Raw genomic sequence first — 20,825 nt, 5'->3', positions numbered from 1 at the left:
ATTCAGTGTTATCAGAAGTAAATTCAGCAGTTTTTATATGCAAAACAACTTTTAGCATATTGAGAGTCAGTAATTATATTAAGAGATTTAGGAAAATCTAACAATACCATAAGGATTGCATATGATTTTTGAACTGATGTAAATGGGTTTTTAATCGCCTTAGTTATTCTATCAGACTTTATAACCAGCCATACCTGATTTATTTGTATCAGCGAAGAAGGTGGGTGCCCCTGAGATTGGTGACCTCTTTACAATACTTGGAAGGCTCCAATTAGTTCTTTTGCTTTTTGGGTATCTATTGTTAATGTCTCCCAAATAGTTACTACAAGCGTTTTGTCAATCTTTAAAGATTTATTTATTATTTAGGTATCTATTGTTAATGTCTCCCAAATAGTTACTACAAGCGTTTTGTCAATCTTTAAAGATTTATTTATTATTATGTATACAGTGCTCTGCTTGCATGTACTCCTTCAAGCCAGAAGGGGGCACCATATCACATTACAGATGGTTATGAGCCACCATGTGGTTGCTGGGAATTGAACTCAGTACCTTTGGAAGCGCAGGTGGCGCTCTTAACCACTGAGCCATCTCTCCAGCCCTTGTCAATCTTTATTAATTACCCATAATAACATAATCTCAGAATCAGTAAGAGGCACTACAATTTCCGCCGGGTCTATTTTTGACAGTTGGTGCAACCTTAATCTTTCCTTTGTAATAAATTTAGAAATATTTTCTATGTATGTTTTCAATTTTTTGTTTTGTTTATTTGTCAGGAATATCCATTCTATGATCCTGTCTTCCCTTTGCATAAGAAGCCCAGTAGGAGAATGTTTTGAAGGCAAAATAACCAGAATGCAACCAAGTTCAGGATCAATTTTATCCACATATGCCTTTTGAAGTTTTTGTTCCACCAGAATCAACTCATTTTTTGTCTCAGCGGTTAAACACCTAGGACTATTTAAATCTGAATCCCCTTGCAATGTTTGAAACAAGTTACTTAACTCATACGTAGCTAACCTGATTGTAGGCCTTAACCAGTTAATATCTCCCAATACTTTTTGAAAGTCATTAAGAGTTTGTAATTGATCTCTACGGATCTGTACCTTTTATGGTCGAATTTTTTGTTCAGTTAATTTATAGCCTAAATAAGTAATTGAATCTCCTCTTGTATTTTTTTCATAGCACTCTGTAATCCCCAGCATGGCAGAATTTTTTGTGCTTTTTGAAACAATTTTTTAAAAACACTAGGATCAGAACCAGCTAGCAGAATATCATCCATGTAATGGTATATGATAGATTGAGGAAACTACGAATTATTTCTAAAGGTTGTTGTACAAAATATTGGCATAAAGTTGGGCTATTCAACATTCCCTGTGGAAGTACCTTCCAATGATATCTCTTTATTGGAGAATTACTGTTTAGAGTAGGTACTGAGAAAGCAAACCTTTCCCTGTCCTTCTCATGCAGAGGTATGGTGAAAAAACAATCTTTTAAATCAATTGTAATTATATGCCAAGACCTAGGTAGCAAGGAAGGCAAAGGAATTCCAGGTTGAAGCGAACCCATGGGTTGAATCACCTTGTTTATGGCCCTCAAATCCGCTATCATTCTCCATCCACCTGATTTTTTTTTTTTTTCCACCACAAACACCGGGGAATTCCAGGGACTGGAAGAGTTTTTGATGTGTTGAGCCTCCAGCTGCTCTTTTACTAAACAGTGAAGCATCTGTAATATTTTTTTTTTTTTTTGTTAAAGGCCACTGCTCCTGCCATACAGGTCTGTTTGAAATCCATGTTAGGGACAGGGCTGTTGGTATCTTAGCAGTGGCCCCTCTTGTAAATTTTGACACTCTAAACCTGAAGAGTTTTGAGGTTGGACAGTGGGCATAGCTTGTGGTTGCCCCTGATCACTTACATTAATCTCTTCCCCAGAAGCGTGTACCAATTCACCCCTAGTTTCAACATTGTTTATCTCAGTATTTGTAGGAATAGTAATCTGAGTACCCCATTGTTGTAAGAGGTCTCTTCCCCACAGATTTATGGGAATGTCAGCCACATAGGGTTTCAGCCTCCCTGTCTGCCCTTCTGGTCCCACACACTCAAGCCGTTGTACACTTTGTTTTATTTGAGATAACTTACCAATTTTTACAATTTCTGTATAAACCTTTTTAAGTGGCCAATTTTGGTTTCAAGACTTTTGACACATGATTGAGATGTCGGCTCCGCTGTCCCACCAAGCCTTTTATTTTAATACCATTTAATTGTATAATTAACTTAGGTCTCTGATCATTAATTACTGTTTGCCAGAACACACGTGTCCCTGTGCTTTCTAACACATCAGTCCTTTTCACTGGAGCGGCTTTGCCCTTAATGTAAGGAAACAATAGGAGTTGAGCAATTCTATTCCCGGCATTGATTTTTATCTCCTTTTTTACACATGCCATGATTTTTATTTTTTTCCTTAGAATCTCCATCTATAATACCGGGATGTACAATAAAACCATGAGAAGTCAGCTAACTTCTCAGAACCATTCCTACTGTGCCTGAAGGCAAAGGACTGAAAACACCAGGATTTAATTTGTAACATTCAACCTGGGGAGATAGGGTAAGAGACATATTTGAAGCCAGATCCAAGGCTGCACTGCCTTCAGTAGCATGCATTAGATCACTAATACTCAGTTCCCGTTTTCCTGTGGGTTTGTCACTTCTGGACTGGCCAAAGGAATTCAGCTGGCATGTTTATGGGGGCCCGAGCCGATGGCCCCCTCCTGCCGTTTTCCTTCGGCAAGATATTGCCTTGCACATCTCTCTTAGACTGACAATCCTGAGACCAATGTTTTTCTTTCTCACAGCGACTATAGTACCCTGGGAGTCTTGGTACCTCATTACCGTCATAACCAGAACCTCCTTGTTCTCTCTTACGAGTTACGTTTTCTCCTGGGTTATTGCGCCTTCTATCTCCACAGTTTCTTTGCACATGACCAATTTTACCACAATTAAAGCACTGAGTATTATGACATCTGGGCTCTCTGGCTAAAGCTTGTCCCACAATATTATTTTGATATTTCTGAGAGTTACTATTAACTGTCTCCTTTACCCAGTCATCTAATGGAGCGCCTCTTTCCTTTAATGGTCTAAGCACCCTCTTACATTTAGTATTTGTAGTCTCATAAGCCATGATAAGTTTTTTTTTTTTTTTTTTTTTTTTTTTTTTTTTGGTTTTTCGAGACAGGGTTTCTCTGTGTAGCCTTGGCCATCCTGGACTCACTTTGTAGACCAGGCTGGCCTCGAACTCACAGCGATCCGCCTGCCTCTGCCTCCCGAGTGCTGGGATTAAAGGCATGCGCCACCACGCCCGGCTGCCATGATAAGTTTTAATGCCTGTTTGGTGTCAGAATCTGGCATCACCCTATCCATAGCAGAGCCTAACCTCTGCAAGAATTCTGTAAAGGGTTCCAGAGGTCCTTGGAACACTTTAGTAAACGGAATAGTTGTTTTCCCAGGTTCCTCTACCAGCTCCCAAGCTCTCAAGGCTGTATTATGACATTGTTCACTCTAACTTTAACTTGAATTTGTTCTCTTAAGTTAGTATATTGGCCTTTACGAAGCAATTGATCGATCTCTATTAATATTTATTCCCTTTGTCGTATTTTTTTTGTTTTATTCTTACATCCTCTGCTCGCCACCATGATAACCATTGTAACTGTTGTGCTGCTTCCAATACCGCTGAAACTAAAATTTTCCAATCTTGGGCAACAAGTCTATTCTGCGTGGCCCAGCTGTTTAACATTTGTTTAATGAAGGCAGAGTGCATATCATATTTGATGACAGAGTTCTTAAAATGTTTTAAATCCATCCTGTCTACAGGACGCCAGGCTATTTCGTCGTAACCCTTAGCACCATTTTGCGCAGGCACATATCTTACAGTGACTGGAAAAGCTGAAGGTGTCTGGGCGACTCTGGAGGTGTCCTTCACCAGGACATTTTCCTCCAAAGACCTTTTGATCTGTTTGCCTTCTTTTTCTTCTGGTTTCTGACCTTCTCCACCCTTTTTAACCAAAGGTGCCTTCTGCTTTTCTAGCCTTTCCAGTTTTTCTGTATTTTGTCCATTTGTTCAGTCAAGTCAGTAATTTTTTTCCAAAAGGATAGAGCTTATTGACTCTTCCAATTTTTTCTGGCTTTCCGGTCTCTCTTATTTTTTGTCCTTTATCACTCCCAATCACCAAAAATTCTATTTGCTTTCCCATCCCTTCATTTTTTTCCTTAGTCTTTTCATCTGTCCAGTCAAATCTATAATCTTTTTTTTTTTTTAAAGATAGAATTTACTGACCCTTCTGGCTTTTTAATGTTATTAGCTTTTTTTTTCTAATCCTTTTAAGAATAAAATACAATAAGAGAACAATGAAAAAAAGAGAGAATTCCCTCTAAGTACAAGGCAGGAAAGAGCTTTACAACGGTAGTTGCAACTTTGCTGATACCCTGAAACAGCATTTCTGTACCTTTGAATTTTGAATCTTCCCTCATACCATTAGAAACTAGCTTACACAAAAGGGAAAAAAGATTAAAGGGAAAAAAGAGTGAACATCCTTGGTTGACCTAGACTAACGCTGCCTCAAACTCACAGAGAGCCATCTGCCTCTGTCTCCCCAGTGCTGGGATTAAAGACTCAGGCCACCACGCCCAGCTCTTTATCCATTCTTCAGTTGAGGAACATCTAGATTGTCTCCAGTTTCTGGATATTATGAATAAAGCTGCTATGAACATAGTTGAGCAAATGTTCTTGTCATAGGATAGATCGTCCTATGGGAATATGTCTCTGGATTGGTATAGCTGGGTCTTGAGATCAATTTTCAATTTTTGAAGAAGCCACCATATTGACTTACAAAGCAGCTCTAGAAGTTTGCACTCCCACCGGCAATGGAAGAGTGTTCCTTTTGCTCCACATCTTCACTAGCATGTGCTGCCATTTGTGTTTGATCTTAGCCATCCTGACAAGTGTAAGATGGCATCTCAACGTTGTTTTGATTTGCACCCTGATGGCTAAGGATGAGGAACATTTCTTGTTTTTGTTTTTTGTTTGTTTGTTTGTTTGTTTTCAAGACAGGATTTCTCTGTTATTTTGGCTATCCTGGACTTGCTTTGTAGACCAGGCTGGCCTGGAACTCACAGCAATCTGCCTGCCTCTGCTTCTCGAATGCTGCGATTAAAGGCGTGTGCTTTTTTTTTTTTTTTTTTTTTGCGTGGGGGGGGATGTTTTGTTTGTATCTGGTTTTGTGCAGGGTGATAGATATGGATCTGTTTGCCTTCTTCTACATGCAGACATCCAATTAGACCAGCAGCATTAGTTGGAAGATGCTTTCTTTTTTCCAGTGTATATTTTTCATTTCTTTATCAAAAAAAACTCAGGTGTCCTCTGGTGTGTGGATTTATGGCTGGATCATTCCATTGATCAGTGTGTCTGTTTTTATGCCAACCCCATGCAGCTTTTGTTGTTATTATTGTTATACAACTTGAGAAGAGGGGTGACGATACCCCCAGACGTTCTTTTATCGTGTAGGATTGTTTTTTCTTTGTTTTACAGGCTAGCTGTATTCTTAGTGTTTTACTGTGATGTGCTGTGGAGATTTTCTCTCCTGGTTCTATCTGTCTGATGTTCTGTGTACTTTTTGTTTTTGTTTTTGTTTTTGAGACAGGGTCTCTCTACATAGCCCTGACTTTCCTGGTACTCACAATGTACACCAGGGTTGCCTCAAATTCATGGAGATCCACCTGCCTCTGCCTCCTGAGTGCTAGGATTTAAAGCGTGCACCAGTACTCTCAGCTTTTATATGCTTCTTATTTTTGTATGGATGTGTCTTTAGTTTGGGTAAGTTTTCTTCTATGATCTTGTTGAAGATCTGGTCTATGTCATTGACTTTGGATTCTTCTCCTTCATCTATGGCCATAATTTGAAATCTTGCTTTTATCATGGTGTCTCATATTTCCTATGTGTTCCCTTCCTGTTTGTTTGTTTGTTTGTTTGTTTGTTTTTGTGTCCCTTGCTTTTTTGGTCTAGATAATCTAATCTTTGAGATTTCATATTCTGCCATCTGCTTGATTCTTTCTACTTGTGAAGCTTTCCTTTGAGTTTTCTAGTTGGCCTACTGGGTTTTTCAGTTCTACCTTCATTTCAGTTTAAGACTTCTTCAGTGTTTCTTTTTATTGAATAACATTTTCAAGTCTTGGGCATCACTCATCCTCTTTTTTTTTTTAAAAGATGTATTTATTTATTTATTTATCATGTACACAGTGCTGAAGAGGGCATCAGGTCACATTATAGATGGTTGTGAGCCACCATGTGGTTACTAGGAATTGAACTCAGGACCTCTGGAAGAGCAGCCAGTGCTCTTAACCTCTGAGCCATCTCTCCAGCTCCCACTCATCCTCTAAGTTTTTTTTCCTTGATTTCATTGAGCTTTTTTCTCATATCTTCTTTCAATTTCATGCCTGTTCTTTTAATTTCTGTATCCTGGAGTTCATCTAGATAATTCTCATTGGCAAGCATTTCTACAGGACTGGTTGGTTTTGGAGAGAGGATGTGCTTCCTGTTCCAACTTGGGAATGGTACAGCTTTCACTCAGAGAAAGGTATGAGAGGAAAAGATAGATGCAGTGTAGTGAAGCCCTGTACGATGGCAGATAGGGAGGCAGGGTACCTACCGGCTTAGGCCTGCACTCTTCTGTAGTCAAGGCCAGACTCAGTGAACTCATTGAGGTACTCATGCTAAATCTGATAGCTTGAGGAAAAGGCATGGATGTAGACCCTGGAGGACAATGTGGGAAGTCTAGGGGTGGAGTAGGATGCTGGAGGGGATGCAGAGACTCCTGTGGGTGGATCTGACCTTATATTGCCATCATCTCTGTTCTCAACCAACACCTATGAAACTCTAACCTGAAAGAAATCCCTCCCTTTGAGTTAGGAACTTTTGGTCTCAGTTACATCAAAGTGACTAATGCATATAGGTAGGATTGGAGGGAGGAAGCGAAGGCTGGAGCAGAGTCTGTGTGGGACAGGTCAGAGGTCAGTCGCCACAGATTCATTCTTCCGTCCCAAGGTAAACCTTCTTCCTCCTCCTCCCCTTCTTCCTCTTCTTCCCCCTCTTCCTCCTTTTCCTCCTCCTCTTCCTCTTCTCCTTCTTTTTTCTCCCCAAGACAGAATTTCTCTGTAGCCCTGGCTGTCCTGGAACTTTATCTGTAGACCAGGCTGGCCTCAAACTCAGAGATCCCCATGCCTCTGCCTGCTGTGTGTGTGGATTAATGGCATGTGCCGCCACCACTTGGCAAGTAAACATCTTTGAATATGTTTTAATTCTGGCATATACCTATAGAGGAATTTCCAGATACTTAAATTTTTAAAAATTTTATTTATTTACTATGGCGGGGGGTGGGTGGGTGGAGAATGTACATGCCAGGGCATTTGAACTCATGGAGGTCAGAGGACAGTTTGTGGTAGTTTTTTCCACCATGTGGGTTCTGGGCATATATGCGGGTCAGCAGGCTTGGTGGCAAGTGCCTTCACCTGCCCAACCATTTAATGTCGTCCCCTCCCAAGCCCCTCCCACAGTTTGCAGGTAATATAAATGGTTATGTGTTTTTTAATGGGTTTCTACCAGATTTGTTTTGCTGAGGAGTGGGGCCCTTGGCTTTCTTACACTGATACTCTGGAAGTGGAACCAAGGTAGTTACTATACAAATTTCCTGGGGTGACACTGTGAACAACAGATGGAAACTGCTCTTCAGGAGGTGGCTGGATGTGGCTCCACACAGGAAAGACAAGCCACTTTCTCAGCTTATACACAGAACAAAGGCTATTGCTTCTTCCCTTCCTAAATGGGGGTAGGGGAAGGAGGTGTGGGGGAGGGGAGGGGGCTGGGGAAGACACCTTTGCTGTTAGGAGACCAGATGAGAAGGCTCTGGATTCCTTCTATACCTCTTTGGAATGTAAATACATCTCTCCAGAGGTCAGACTTCCTCCTGCTCTTTGACTTAGAGCGGTTTCTGAGCCTCCTGTTCTCTGGCAGTGTAAATACACACCTTTAAAGCTCAGGGAGTCCTATGGAGTTCTCCATCTATGCAGCAGAGTTTTCCAAGGCTCTAGGAACTCAGGTTTCTGACAGATGTATTAAGGGTTGTCTAACTTGGCAGAAACACAAAGCTCGTTTGTCTGTGGCACACAATTCTGTCCCTTGGGTTTCTCCACAGTTGACTGTCACAATAAGCCACTCTGTTGCCCCCTTTTTTTTTTTTTTTTTTTTTTGGACAGGGTCTCACTATGTATCCCTGAACTCCCTATTATAGACCGGACTGGCTTTGGATTTAATAGAGATCTGCCTGTCTTCATCCATTGGCTGTTTTGTTCTGATCTGGTCAATAGATGCTAGGCTCTAATCAGCAGTGGGTTAGTCTTAGATGGCACCTACCCAGCTAGTGACTGCAAAACTCCAGAGGCAGGATGGCATTAACTGTACTGCCATGGTATCAGTCAGCCTCACTCTCCAAGACTTCTATTTCTAGTCATTTCAACAAATTTCGTTTACTATATAGAGTTACCTTTAAAACCTGTAATGAGAGCCGGGCGTGGTGGCGCACGCCTTTAATCCCAGCACTCGGGAGGCAGAGGCAGGAGGATCGCTGTGAGTTCGAGGCCAGCCTGGTCTACAAAGTGAGTCCAGGATGGCCAAGGCTACACAGAGAAACCCTGTCTCGAAAAAACCAAAAAAAAAAAAAAAAAAAAAAAAACCTGTAATGCAACTGTCCTGAATAGTTTTATGTCAACTTGACACATGCTAAAGTCATCTGAGAGGAGGAAACTTCAACTGTGGGTGGGGCCATCCCTGGGCTGATGGTCCTGGGCTCTATAAGAAAGCAGGCTGAGCAAGCCATTAAAGCAAGCCACTAAGCAGCATCCCTCCATGGCCTCTGCATCAGTTCCTGCCTCCAGGTTCCTGCTCTGGCTACCTTTAATGATGCACTACAGTGTAGAAGTATAAGCCGAACAAACCGTTCCCCCCACCCCAACCTACTTTTTGATCATGGTGTTTTGTCGCAGCAATAGAAACCCTAATTAAGACAGGAACTAAATGAATTACTATACAAATAATGTGGCGCTGCCTGCCTTTAATCCCATAACTTGGGAGGCAAAGGCAGGTGGATCTCTGTGTGTTCCAGGGCAGTCTGGTCTACACAATGAGCTCAGAGTGTCAGCCAAGGCTGCATGGAGCGAATCTGCCTCAAAATGAAACAAAAGCCTGTGGCTTCCCCAAGTTACTGGGTTAACCTAGGTCAAGGCATACTCTTTATTGCTGGATGGTATGCTGATAATTTGTGCAGATTCTGCTCTGGCATACAAGCAAAAATTTGCAGCAAATTCTTTCATGCAATAGGCTAATGAGTTGAAGTCAACCTTAGTGCCTTCTAGGCTGAGCAGTCATGACCAGCAGAAATGAGCAACATTTTTAACCCTTTCCTGTGCAGTATTGCTCACTGTTGGACACTGCCCATGGAGCACACCACAAGCCGCTTGGTCTTTAGGTGTTTTCATACATGAAGCAGTGTTTCTGATTACTGCCTAGGTACCATCCAGGAGATCTTTTAGCTCCCTCTGACCACAACACACAGTCTAACCATGATGTTTGATCTGCAGTGGGCAGAGGGTGCTAAGCATGTCAGCGTCAGAGAGGTGATGCAGCCCCTTGGCTTCTGAGAAGGACCCCCTAAGCCCCTCAACCCCCTCAACGTGACTTTGCTTCACAAAGAATTTCAGGATTAGTCATTATGCAGCAAAGTTGGGCTTATTAAACAGAGACAGAGAGCTGGGCATCGTGGCGCACACCTTTAATCCCAGCACCTGAGAGGCAGAGGCAGGCAGATTGCTGTGAGTTTGAAGCCAGCCTGGTCTTCAGAGCGAGTCCAGGGCAGACAAGGCTACACAGAGAAACCCTGTCTCGAAGAACCAAAAACAAACCTACAAGAAGACCATCAGGGATGGTGGATCTGTACCCAAGCTGGGTCTGCTCAAACTACTGCACCATCCAAGGACAATGCATGCAGTAAACCCAGACCCCCCTATTCTGATCTAGTCAATGGACAACACATTCTCCACAGTTGTGTGGAGAGTGGGGACTGACTCTGACATGAAATCTGGTGACCCCTGTTTGACCACCTCCCCTTGCTGGAGAGGTCTGGTAGCACTCAGCAGGCTACCAGGATGAGACCTGATAGGCTGTGATCATATGGTGAGGGGGGAGGTCTGTCACAGACCTAGGGGAGGGGAATAGGGTGAAAGAAGGAGGGAAGAGGGAACAGAAAGATACAAGTGAGGGAATAACAAGTGAGATGTAATAATTACTTAAATAAATTACTTAAATAAAACAAAACAAAAAAACAGAGATAGAAGCAAGACATAAGTGTGCGCTGAGAGCTAAACACAGGATTTTGGGGCCTTGGAACATTGCTTAAAAGATATAATTTACGGGCTGGAGAGATGGCTCAGTGGTTTAGAGCACCGCCTGCTCTTCCAGAGGTCCTGAGTTCAATTCCCAGAAACCACATAATGGCTCACAACCATCTATGATGTGATCTGATGTCCTCTTCTGCAGACAAAGTGCTCATATACAATAAATAATAAATAAATTTAAAAAAAAAGATATAATTTACAATCAGATTCAAGGATTAAGTGAAATTTTAAAAATATGTTTTACACACACACACATACACACACACGTGGCTCGGTTGGAAGAATGCTTGCCGAAAATGAATGAAGTCCTCAATTCATAAACCAGGTGAGGTGGCACATGGCTGTGGTCCCAGCACTGGGAAGGTAAAGGCAGGAGGATGTGGAGTTCAAGGTCATCCTTGGCTACATACAGAACTCAAGGGTAGCCTAGGCTACAAGAGACCCTATCTCAAACCCTAACAAACCTGAGAAATACTTAACAACAGACTTGTGCTATTGTTGAAAGCCTTTCCAAAGTACAACTCAGGCCAGTCCTGCTGCCTCAGCCTCCCAAGCGGGAACCTTATACCACATCCAGCTAGCTCACCCTAAGGAATTTCCTTTTGTAAGTGACCTTGTAGGGTGGTTTAGGCATGAGAGAGGACTGCTAATACAGTTCAAAGGTCACATCGGTTCTGGCTCTAAACAAGTATAGGCTCTGGTGGCTCTTCGCACTCTTTTTTAAGTATTTTATTTAATTTTAATTTATGTCCATTGGTATGAGGGTGACAGATCTTGGAGCCACGGACAGCTGCTGCATGGGTACTGGGAATTGAACCCAGGTCCTTTGGAAGAGCAGTCAGTGCCCTTAACCGCTGAGCCATTCTTTTCCAGCCGTGGCTCTTCGCACTCTTGAGTCACCTTCGGAAGCTGTCGGTAATCAGCACGTGATCTCCAGCCATGTTGAACTTATTTGACTCCCCGCCGAGTGAAGGGCTTCTTTCCTTTCCCACAATTCCTTAATTTTCCTTTGTCTTTGCTGCTGCCTTAGGAAGAAGGGCGGTTGCAGTGGGGTGGGGGTGGGGCCGTGGCGGCAAGGTCCTGTATATTCTGTCTGGAAGGGTTCAAGGAGCAGATTCTAAAACACAGATCAGTGACCCCTACCTACCCCTAGAGGTGTAACGTGTCCCTGGCTCTTTGTACCCTTTGCAGTGTGTGCCATCACAGCTCTCTCCAGATCTATGTATAGAAGGGTTGCTTATGGGCTGCAGGCTTTCCTCAGACCTTCCCCCCACCCCCGCTCTTTATTTTGTTTTTTTTTTTTTTTGGTTTTTTGTTTTTCGAGACAGGGTTTCTCTGTGTAGCCTTGGCTGTCCCGGACTCACTTTGTAAACCAGGCTGGCCTCAAACTCACAGTGATCTGCCTGCCTCTGCCTCCCAAGTGCTGGGCCCCACGTGTGTTCCCAGTCTCTTCTGGGTTGCCCTTTGTCCCGTGAGCCCTCTTGGGGTATAAGGACAACTCAGTCCTTTTCTGTGCAGGCCATCTCAATGTGGCTTGGGGAGTATGAGACACATGTTGGGTGTTTTGCTCCTCAGGGTATATTTCAAGTACCAGAGAATGTTCTTCCAGAGCCTTTTATTGTTGTTTGGCTTTTTGTTTTGTTTTTAATTTTTTTTTCTTGAGATTTCAAAAAATTTATTATGTATACAATGTTTTGCCTGCATGTACAACTGTAAGCCAGAAGAGGGAACCAAATCTCATTATAGATGGCTGTGAGCCACCATGTATGTGGTTGCTGGGAATTGAACTCAGGACCTTTGGAAGAGCAGGCAGTGCTCTTAACTGCTGAGCCATCTCTCCAGCCCTTGTTTTTTGCTTTGGTAACAGTCTCTCTCTATAGCCCTGCCTGCTCTGGAACTCACTATGTAGACTAGGTTGGCCTCAAACTCACAAAGATTTGTCTGCCTCTGCCTCCTAAGTGCTGGGATTAAAGGCTTTTCAAAGTCTTAAGTTCAGCATTACTCAGTGTTTTCCTTTTTTGTTTTTGTTTTTAATTTTATATGCATTTGTATTTTGCCTATATGCGTGTCTGTGTCAGGGTGTTGGGTCCCCTGGAACTGGAATTACAGTTGTGGGCCCATCATGTGGGTGCTGAGAGTTGAACCTGAGTCCTTTAGAAGAGCAGTCAGTGCTTTTGTTTGTTTTTTGTCTTGTTTTTCAAGACGGTTTCTCTGTGTAGCCTTGGTTGTCCTGGAACTAGCCCTATAGACCAAAGTGGCCTCAAACTCACAGAGATCCACCTGCCTCTGTCTTTCCAGTGCTTGGATTAAAGGCGTGCGCCAGCACTGCCACTATGCAGTCAGTATGCTTAACCACTGAGCCGTCTCTCCAGCCCCTACTCTGTCTTTTTGATTAGAAAAAAAATTTTTTTTCTGTGTATGAGTATTTTGCCTGCAGGTATTTCTGTGCAACACTGTGCATGCCTGGTGTCCACAGAGGCCAGGAAAAAAAAAAAAAAAAGTGCCAGATCCCCTGGAACCGAATTTAAACACAGTCGTGAACCACTATGTGGGTACTGGGAATTGAACCCAGGTCCTCTAGAAGAGCAGCCAGTTCCCTTAACAGCAGACCCGTCTCTTCTGTCCCATTCTCTATGTTTTTAAATTGTGCAGCAAAAATGTCGCTTTTTTTTGGTCACTGACAAGGGTCAACGACACAGAGGCCTTTGGATACATCTACCCACATCCCTGCTGTTGTGCCAAAATGACCACGTAGCTCTGTAAAGTGGCAGCTTTCAGATACTCGGTGGCTTTTTGGATATGCATAGCCCCACTAGTATAGGCTATTTCCTATAGTGCTGTTAAGGGGAATACAAGGATTTGAACCTCTTCATTTGCACGATTTTGTGGCTCAAACATTTTCTCAGAGAGAGCTACTTCGGGTTCTGAGCCCCGAGAGCAGAATTCTGAGTTTGTAGCACTCTTTTGAAGTACCCTTCTGTTACCCTCTGCCCACCCATGACCTTCAGTGCGGATATGTGATCCAGTGATAGGGACACTGATGATAATAAATTGCCTTTCTGAGGTGCACCACCGTGCCAAGAAGGCGAGTGCTTGGAGTCATAATGGCATCAGACTGTTGAGTGACCTCTGCCAGAAGCAGAAAAGGCACAAATTACCAAACCCCACAAGTTAGAAAGGTCAAACACAGAAAGTCAATAGCAAGGACATTTGCCCCATGGGAGACCTGAGTCCTAAATCAGTCTACCCAGAGGGCAGAGGAGCCACACTCTTGCCTATTCTACCTTGCTTGCCTGGCGGCCTCTGCTAAAATTCCCACCAGGCTTAATCCTCAGTGCCTTATGAGAGGACAGCCCTTTCAGTGGGTGGCTGTGCGCTACCCAGACAGATTCCTAGTGGCCACCAGCTCTCACAGCAGTAGAGCATCCTTCACCAGTCTCAGAGTCTGAGTCCTGCTCACTGAACAGGAAAGCTTGTCTGTTTCAGCTTTGCAGAGCTAAGACTTTACCACACAGGCATCCATGTGCTTGTGGCATCTTGGCTCTGCAATCTTGTCCCTGCTCTAGACGTGGCTACTAGTTAACCTTGGTTCCCTCTGGACTTTGAGAGAGCAGCACTGGAAGTTGGCCTTGAAGGATTTCTAGGTCTCCTGGACAGTGCAAGAGACCTGGCCCACAGCCCTGCCAGTTCTTCCATGGGGCCAGACCAGTTTGCATGAGTATTGCCTAGGTCCCACTACGCACCCACAGGGCTTTGTCTCTTTTCTCATAAACCACTTGGCAAAACAAGACATCGTCCTTCTCCCCACTATAACTTGGGCTTTATTCATTTTGATCTGAACGCAGAGGGCGTTGTGGATCAGAAACAGGCTTCTTATGGTTTCCTTAGTGAGAGAAAATAATATGTAAGTAATCACACTTGGGGAGGCATCCTCTCACCCTAAGGCTTACCCCGGGAGTGGCCGGATAAAGTCCAGATAGAAAACCCTCCAGTTTGAATAGTCAGGCTCATGGGGAGGGATGGAGAAAATGGATTTTCTCTGACTTCATGAAGGATAAAGAGGCCACTGCTTTCAGTTCTAAAAGGAGGGAGGAAAAGAAACCTTTGATATTTGGAGACAGGATGGAAAAGCCCTGCCTTCTTTCTCTAACCTTGTGGAATATAAACGTATCTCTCCAGGAGCCACATCTGCTTTGGTGGCCCTAAAGTCCCCAGACTCACTTTTCCTTGAAACGTGAGTACATGTTTTGAGTTTGGAAATCTCACCAGGGACTCTCCCTAGAGGGTTGTAAAATAAGCTGAGCATCCTATGCCTTCTGGAACATTCTATAAAGGCCAACTCTTCAAAGATCAGGCTCTTAGTACCAAATATTTTCATCCGTGTTGAAAACAGGATGAAAGCAAGAGTCATGCCCCTGCAGTTGTGCTGCTCTGGCTTGCCTCAGAGCCTTGGCTTAGATCTGCTGTGCCTGAGCTGGGCTGCTAGCTAAGGCCTGAGGAAGTGATGGAGGGACCCAGACACAGGGTCGATGGTGTGAAGACGAGCTATATAGATGGGAAGCCCTGGGGGAGGGGCTAGTTTGTTAGTGCAGCATGTGGGTCTTAGGTGCCACAAGACAAAGAATGGGCCCAAGAGAAGTAATGAGGTTGGAAGCAAGCAGACTTTTAAAAGATGTTGAACTCCTCTGGGCCAAAACTCATCAAGAAAGAGTTTATTTTGGAAGAGAGTTAGAGACCCAGGTCTCAAAGAGGTCAGGTAAATGTTGATGGACCTTAGAGATTCTGCCAGGATACAGTCTCTCTTCTTCTGCCCCTCCCGCCCCCCCCCCCCACACCTCTGGATGCTCCCAGGGCACTAAGAACAATGGAAGCCACTGACCTATAGTGGTCCCTTTTAACATTTCTCGTCGCATTTGATGTTTTTCAATGATGACCTTGAGGGAACAGACTGAAGTGTGTTGAGGTGGCTGAGCAAACACTTGCCACTTTCCTCCCAGAGGGACGGGGTCGGCGGGGGGTGGGGGGGCGTCCAGACAGGTGGGTATTCTCAGTTCATATGCTTAGATGAAGATGGAGCACAAAACAGTCTTAATCTGTGCTCAAGGGAACCTGCAGTCTTGAAAAACTGCACTTTTTATGTCTTTAAAACATACAAATTTCGACAAAAAAGCCTCATTACCATGGCTCCCTGGAGTCATGTGAGTCCTCAGTAAAATCCTCCTCAGCAGATCACTGGGAGGCTCACCACGCTAAGTGCTACAGTCACACGGAGAATTCTGCCTCCTCTGACTGTCCTCCGCCCTGTCTCCATAGAGGAGCTCTGCCACACAGCACAGTGGCTGCCTTTCCACAGCCTGGACACCTGGATTCTAGCCCCACTTCTGGGTGTAGAGGGTGATACTGCCATTGGGCCAATTGGAAGAGTTTTCACTAGTCAGGTTATGCTAGCTGCTGCGTATGCCGAGCTAACCCCCTCATAGTCTCGCAGACCTTCATCACTGATGGATTATCAAGAACAGCCACGTGCCTGGGGCTCAACATTTAAGACATCAGTCAGCTAGAAAAGAGCACGGACCAGATTTCCCTAATCTTAGCACTCGAGCTTTTGAAGGCCATAAGGCCATTGCTCCTGGGGATTTTTCCAAACTTAAATAAAGTAGCTAATATGAGAAAGAGGAAGGCGGATAGGATGGATAGCATCTTTAGAGATTATAGGTCTAACAGGGAATTATTGTCTACCCTATCTGATAGGGAGACAGGGGAGACATTGCAGCAGCTGCCACTGAAGAAGAAAGGACTGTCAGAGCAAAAATCTGATGGCCTCAAAGGCATTTGGACCTCAGGCTCTTCTAAACATGGGATCCCCTAAAGTGGATCTCTCTCAGACTCTGCTTGGCATGCTGAAGACACGGTGTTGACTCATTTATATAGTTATATTTTAAAAATTGAAATATTATTTTATGTGTATGGCTGTTTTGCCTGCATGTATGTCTGTGTACCGGACATGCACAGTACTGGCTGAGGGCAAAAAGAGGGTGTCAGAGCCCTTGAAGTTGACTTTACAGGTAGCTGTAAGTCAACATGTGCTAGGAATTGAGCCACGGCTCTCTGCAAGAGCAGCCAGTGCTTTTAGCTACTGAGCCATCTCTAGTCTTTGTCTTTAAAGTTTTCATGGTCTAGAAATACTTCTCGGTGAGACTACATTAATAGGAATTGCTTTCCCAGAGTAGCTTTATTTATTTGTTTGTTTAGTTTTTTGAAACAGAGTTCCTCTGTACAGCCCTGGCCATCCTGGAACTAGCTCTGCAGAACAGGCTGGCCTTGAACTCACAGAAAATCTGCCTGCCTCTGCCTCCCGAGTGCTGCAACACCATGCCCGAGTTGGCTTTTGTCTTTTAAAAATCTCAGAGGCCAGAAGAGTCTGTATTCCGTTTGAAAGCACCTGGGGTTAGGCAGACAGTCTGGACAATGTGTGCGTGACCACTGATACAAAACCCAACGGTGCTTTCCACATTGAACCACCATGGTGCAGAGACCAGCAAAGAAAGTGGCCAGCAGGTGGAGCTGTCCCACAGAAGGGAAGAAGGGACATGGCGCTTGTGAGCCCCCCTCCCTGGCTTCTTTTTTTATTTGTTTGTTTTTTTTTTTTTTTTTGGTTTTTCGAGACAGAGTTTCTCTGTGTAGCCTTGGCCATCCTGGACTCACTTTGTAGACCAGGCTGGCCTTGAACTCACAGCAATCTGCCTGCCTCTGCCTCCCGAGTGCTGGGATTAAAGGCGTACGCCACCACGCCCGGCTCCTCCCTTTATTGTTTTGGGTGACCACGTGGAGCAGACAAGGAGCTCTCTGCAAGGCTTGTGGTGGACCTCGAGCGTGCGTAGTCTGGAGGAAGAGGTAGCATCGTGTTTTTCTCATGAGGCAAAGTGCAGCCTTTCCCAGCTCCTGTCACCACAGAGCCCAGGCCTCATTGTAACAGAAGGTCTCGCCCCTGGGCATAACCTACACCCAGGCAAACCCAGCCACAGAGACTTGGGGAGTCAGGGAGAATCCAGGCTCATTCAGGAGCCAGGCAACTTCCTTTGACAAGGCTTTCCTCCCTCCTGAAGTACAAGTGGCGTTAGATCTATTTGCCCCCACTTCCTGGGGGTAGTGTATTGCCTCTCGGGGCTATAATTCTAGATACCCATTTCCCATGATTTCTACATGCAGCAAGGAAATCTCTTCCAGAAGAGTTTTACCAATTCTTTCCAAACTTGCAATGCTAGTTGAGGGCACAGCTTTTCTGCCTCTCGTAGTGTCTGTTGGTCAGCTTGGACATCAGTAGCCAAAGATTTCTTCTATAGACAGCAGCTGAAAGGGCTAATGAAATGTTCTATATAAGATCAAACCCAGAGGCTCCAGTCCAGCCCTTGGCACACACTACTTACAGCAGAAACCACGAAGAGACAACTCATGCAGATGGTCCTTGAGTGGGGAGCTTTGGGTTGAAGAAGAGTTTTGTTGTGGGATTTTAGAAAGCACCCCCCCCCCCAAATGACTTGTACAAACAGAGGGTAGATTGGCCTCCTACAACAAGAGGCTTAGAGGTCGGTAGGCTGGCATAAAGCACAGCTCAGCCAGGCTGCCCCAAACCTGGGCGCTCTTGTCTTTCTGCTCTCCGCTTTACCTTCTTGAGTGGGTGGTTGTTTGACCTCCAATTTATTTTCTCCTAGTCATGAGACAGCTGCACCTACCTAAGATCCGAGCAGGGCTGTGTGTGACAGCACACACCTGCAATCACAGTACTCAGGAGGCAGAGGCAGGGGGACCAGGGACTCACGGCCAGCCAGGGTTACCTGAGACCCGATCTGAAAACAAAGTAAAAATCCAAGCAGGAAGAAAGAAGGAAGGGTGTAAGCGTCTTTAGATCTCCTTGGCCAAACTCACGTCACAGGCCTGCAGGTTTTAAGTGCCACTAAGGATGGAGTATAATAGACCTCTCTTGGGTCCACATTACAGACTGACAGTGAGTGGGGACTTGGAAACGTATTGAACGAACCAATGAAATACCGGTCTGCGGAAGTACATCTCACAAAAACAAAAGGCCAGCTTGCACAGCCTGACGTCTTTCCTTTCAGGTAACCGGGCCATGGTCAGGACTGGTGCCTCGTCAAAAGGCTCTGGGAACTGGAAAAAGTCAGGATTGACCAAGAGATAGCATTTATGTACACTTAAGTAATGTGCAGTAGGAAGAAGAAGAAAAAACAGCACCCCAGGGTGCCAATGATGCTGCCAAACAAGGGCTGGTCAGGTGAAACGGCACTAATTTGGGAAGAAAAGGTAAAGACTATAGAATTGATGAAGAGCTGACATATGTCAGCCTTATTTCAGTACTGTCAAGTATTGGCCCAGGGAGTGCCTTCCAGCAGATACTGTTCTTTTGCTGAACAGTTGAGATCACCCAGGAAATGAAAGTGAAGGATGTGAAGCCATGGCTGCTTCCCATGCTGTCTTTGGCACCCAAAGCCCAACAGGAATGTGTCTGCTTCTTTTTTTCATTCATGATAGTCCTTCTCGGGCATCTCCAAATGTCCCGAAAAGAGCATTGGGGTGGGATGCTGTAGCCCTCGCATTGGCCTACACTTGCCTCCCTCCACTGTTCCTTCCTACACTCAAAAGTTCCCTGAGGGCAAGTACTGTGTCCCATTCATAGGCAGCTGGCATATAATAGGTACTCAATAAATAATCTGCCGGGTAAGGTGTGGTCTCGGCCCTTCATGCTGACTGCAGGGGCTACTCCCTGCATCTCAGAGATGTTCATGAAGGGCGATGTATCCCCAGCTTCTGGGATCTAGGAACATGGAGATAGTGGCACAGCATTTAAGTTAGCCTTCAGCGGCAGTGTGAGAAGACTGCCACATAGGAATGAGTGGAGAAAACAGGCTCCAGGGTTTGGAAAAGAGGCACGAGATCATAGAATGCAGTGTCATGGAGGTTTCAGCTGGTCGCTGCTGCACAAAAAGGTATGCCAGACCTCCCTTGGGGTTACGATCCCAACCACAACAGCTCCTTACGGCCGGGAGCTGTTGAGCTAAGTCAGCCAGAAGCCCTTTAACCGTTGTCACTGAGATTCCAAGTGGCACCGTGGGACACTTTTTCTTTTCTTAATATTATTGGGAGGGAGGGGTGCATGCCACAGTGCATGTGTGGAGGATAACTTTGTGGGGTCTGTTTTCTGCTTCTAAAGTTCCAGAAATTGAATTCAACCCACCAGATGCATTTGAGAAGCAAATGCCTTATCCAGTGAGCCATCTTTCTGGCCCAGGACTTTTCTTTAAAAAGATTTAAAAAAAAAAAAAAATCCTGCTGGGTGTGATAGTGCACACCTTTAATCCCAGCACTTCAAGGCAGAGACAAGAGGACTCCTGAACCAGCTTAGTCTACATAGTGAGTTCCAAGACATCCAGGGATAGAAATTCTGACTTTAAAAAAATTTAACCTTTAAAAAGAGAAAGATTTAATTTTATGTGCATTGGTATGAGGGTGTCAGATCCCCTGGAACTGGAGTTACAGAGTTGTGAGCTGCCACGTGGGTGCTGGGAATTGAACCTGGATTCTCTGGGAGAGCAGCAAGTGCTCTTAACTGCTGAGCCATCTCTCCTTCCCCTTAACCTTTATTTTTATTTTATGCATATGGGCATTTGCCTCCTGTGTATCTGTACCATGTACATGCAATGCACCTAGATGCCAGAAGAGGGTAGCAGATCTCTTGAAACTTTAGTTACAGATGGCTGTGAGCTGTCATGTGGCCACTGGGAATCAAACTGGTTCTCTGCACTTGATCTTCGCCAAGAATCAAAACAACAGCAGCAACACACACAGAAGCACGTCTTCTGGGAAAACAGCCAATGCTCGTAACTGCTGAGCCATCTCTTCAGCCCCAACAGCCTTTCCCCTTAGATTTCACATAATGTTCTACAAAACAGTTTGAAAAGCGCTGATCTATCAAGTCCCACACATATAATATTCAAGTGAGAAGACCAGAGAAAAGCTGTAGTCACTTGGGGTCACACAGCGGACTCAGATTAGAACCCCAAAGCCCTGGTTGGAGTCTTTCACCCCATCCCCCAGTGGGACTCATTTTAAATGTGAGGACTAAGCAGATAGAAAAGACAGCATTTAATAAAAGTTATGTGGGCCTTTTATTATTCAAATAACAATTTGGCACTAGATTGTCTTTCACAGTTATGTACAATGTTATTTTTGAGACCGTGTTTTATTTTTAAGGTACATTTACTTATTTCATGTGTGCATATATGTGTGTACGTGTGTGGGTGTGCTTGGGGCCACACA

The 20,825-nt window shown here is 44.5% G+C and overlaps 1 protein-coding gene across 2 annotated transcripts in view; it reads left to right on the top strand.

Annotated features, from left to right (window-relative positions):
• Stox1 (storkhead box 1) overlaps positions 1-20,825 on the top strand; it is a 53,689-nt gene that overhangs the window by 10,749 nt on the left and 22,115 nt on the right. The gene's annotated exons all lie outside the window — the stretch shown is intronic.

This window comes from Acomys russatus, chromosome 11 (assembly GCF_903995435.1).
Source record: "Acomys russatus chromosome 11, mAcoRus1.1, whole genome shotgun sequence".
NCBI classification, from domain to species: Eukaryota; Metazoa; Chordata; class Mammalia; order Rodentia; family Muridae; genus Acomys; species Acomys russatus.
The sequence above is the reverse complement of the archived record's forward strand: the minus strand, read 5'-3'. Positions and strand labels throughout refer to the sequence as shown.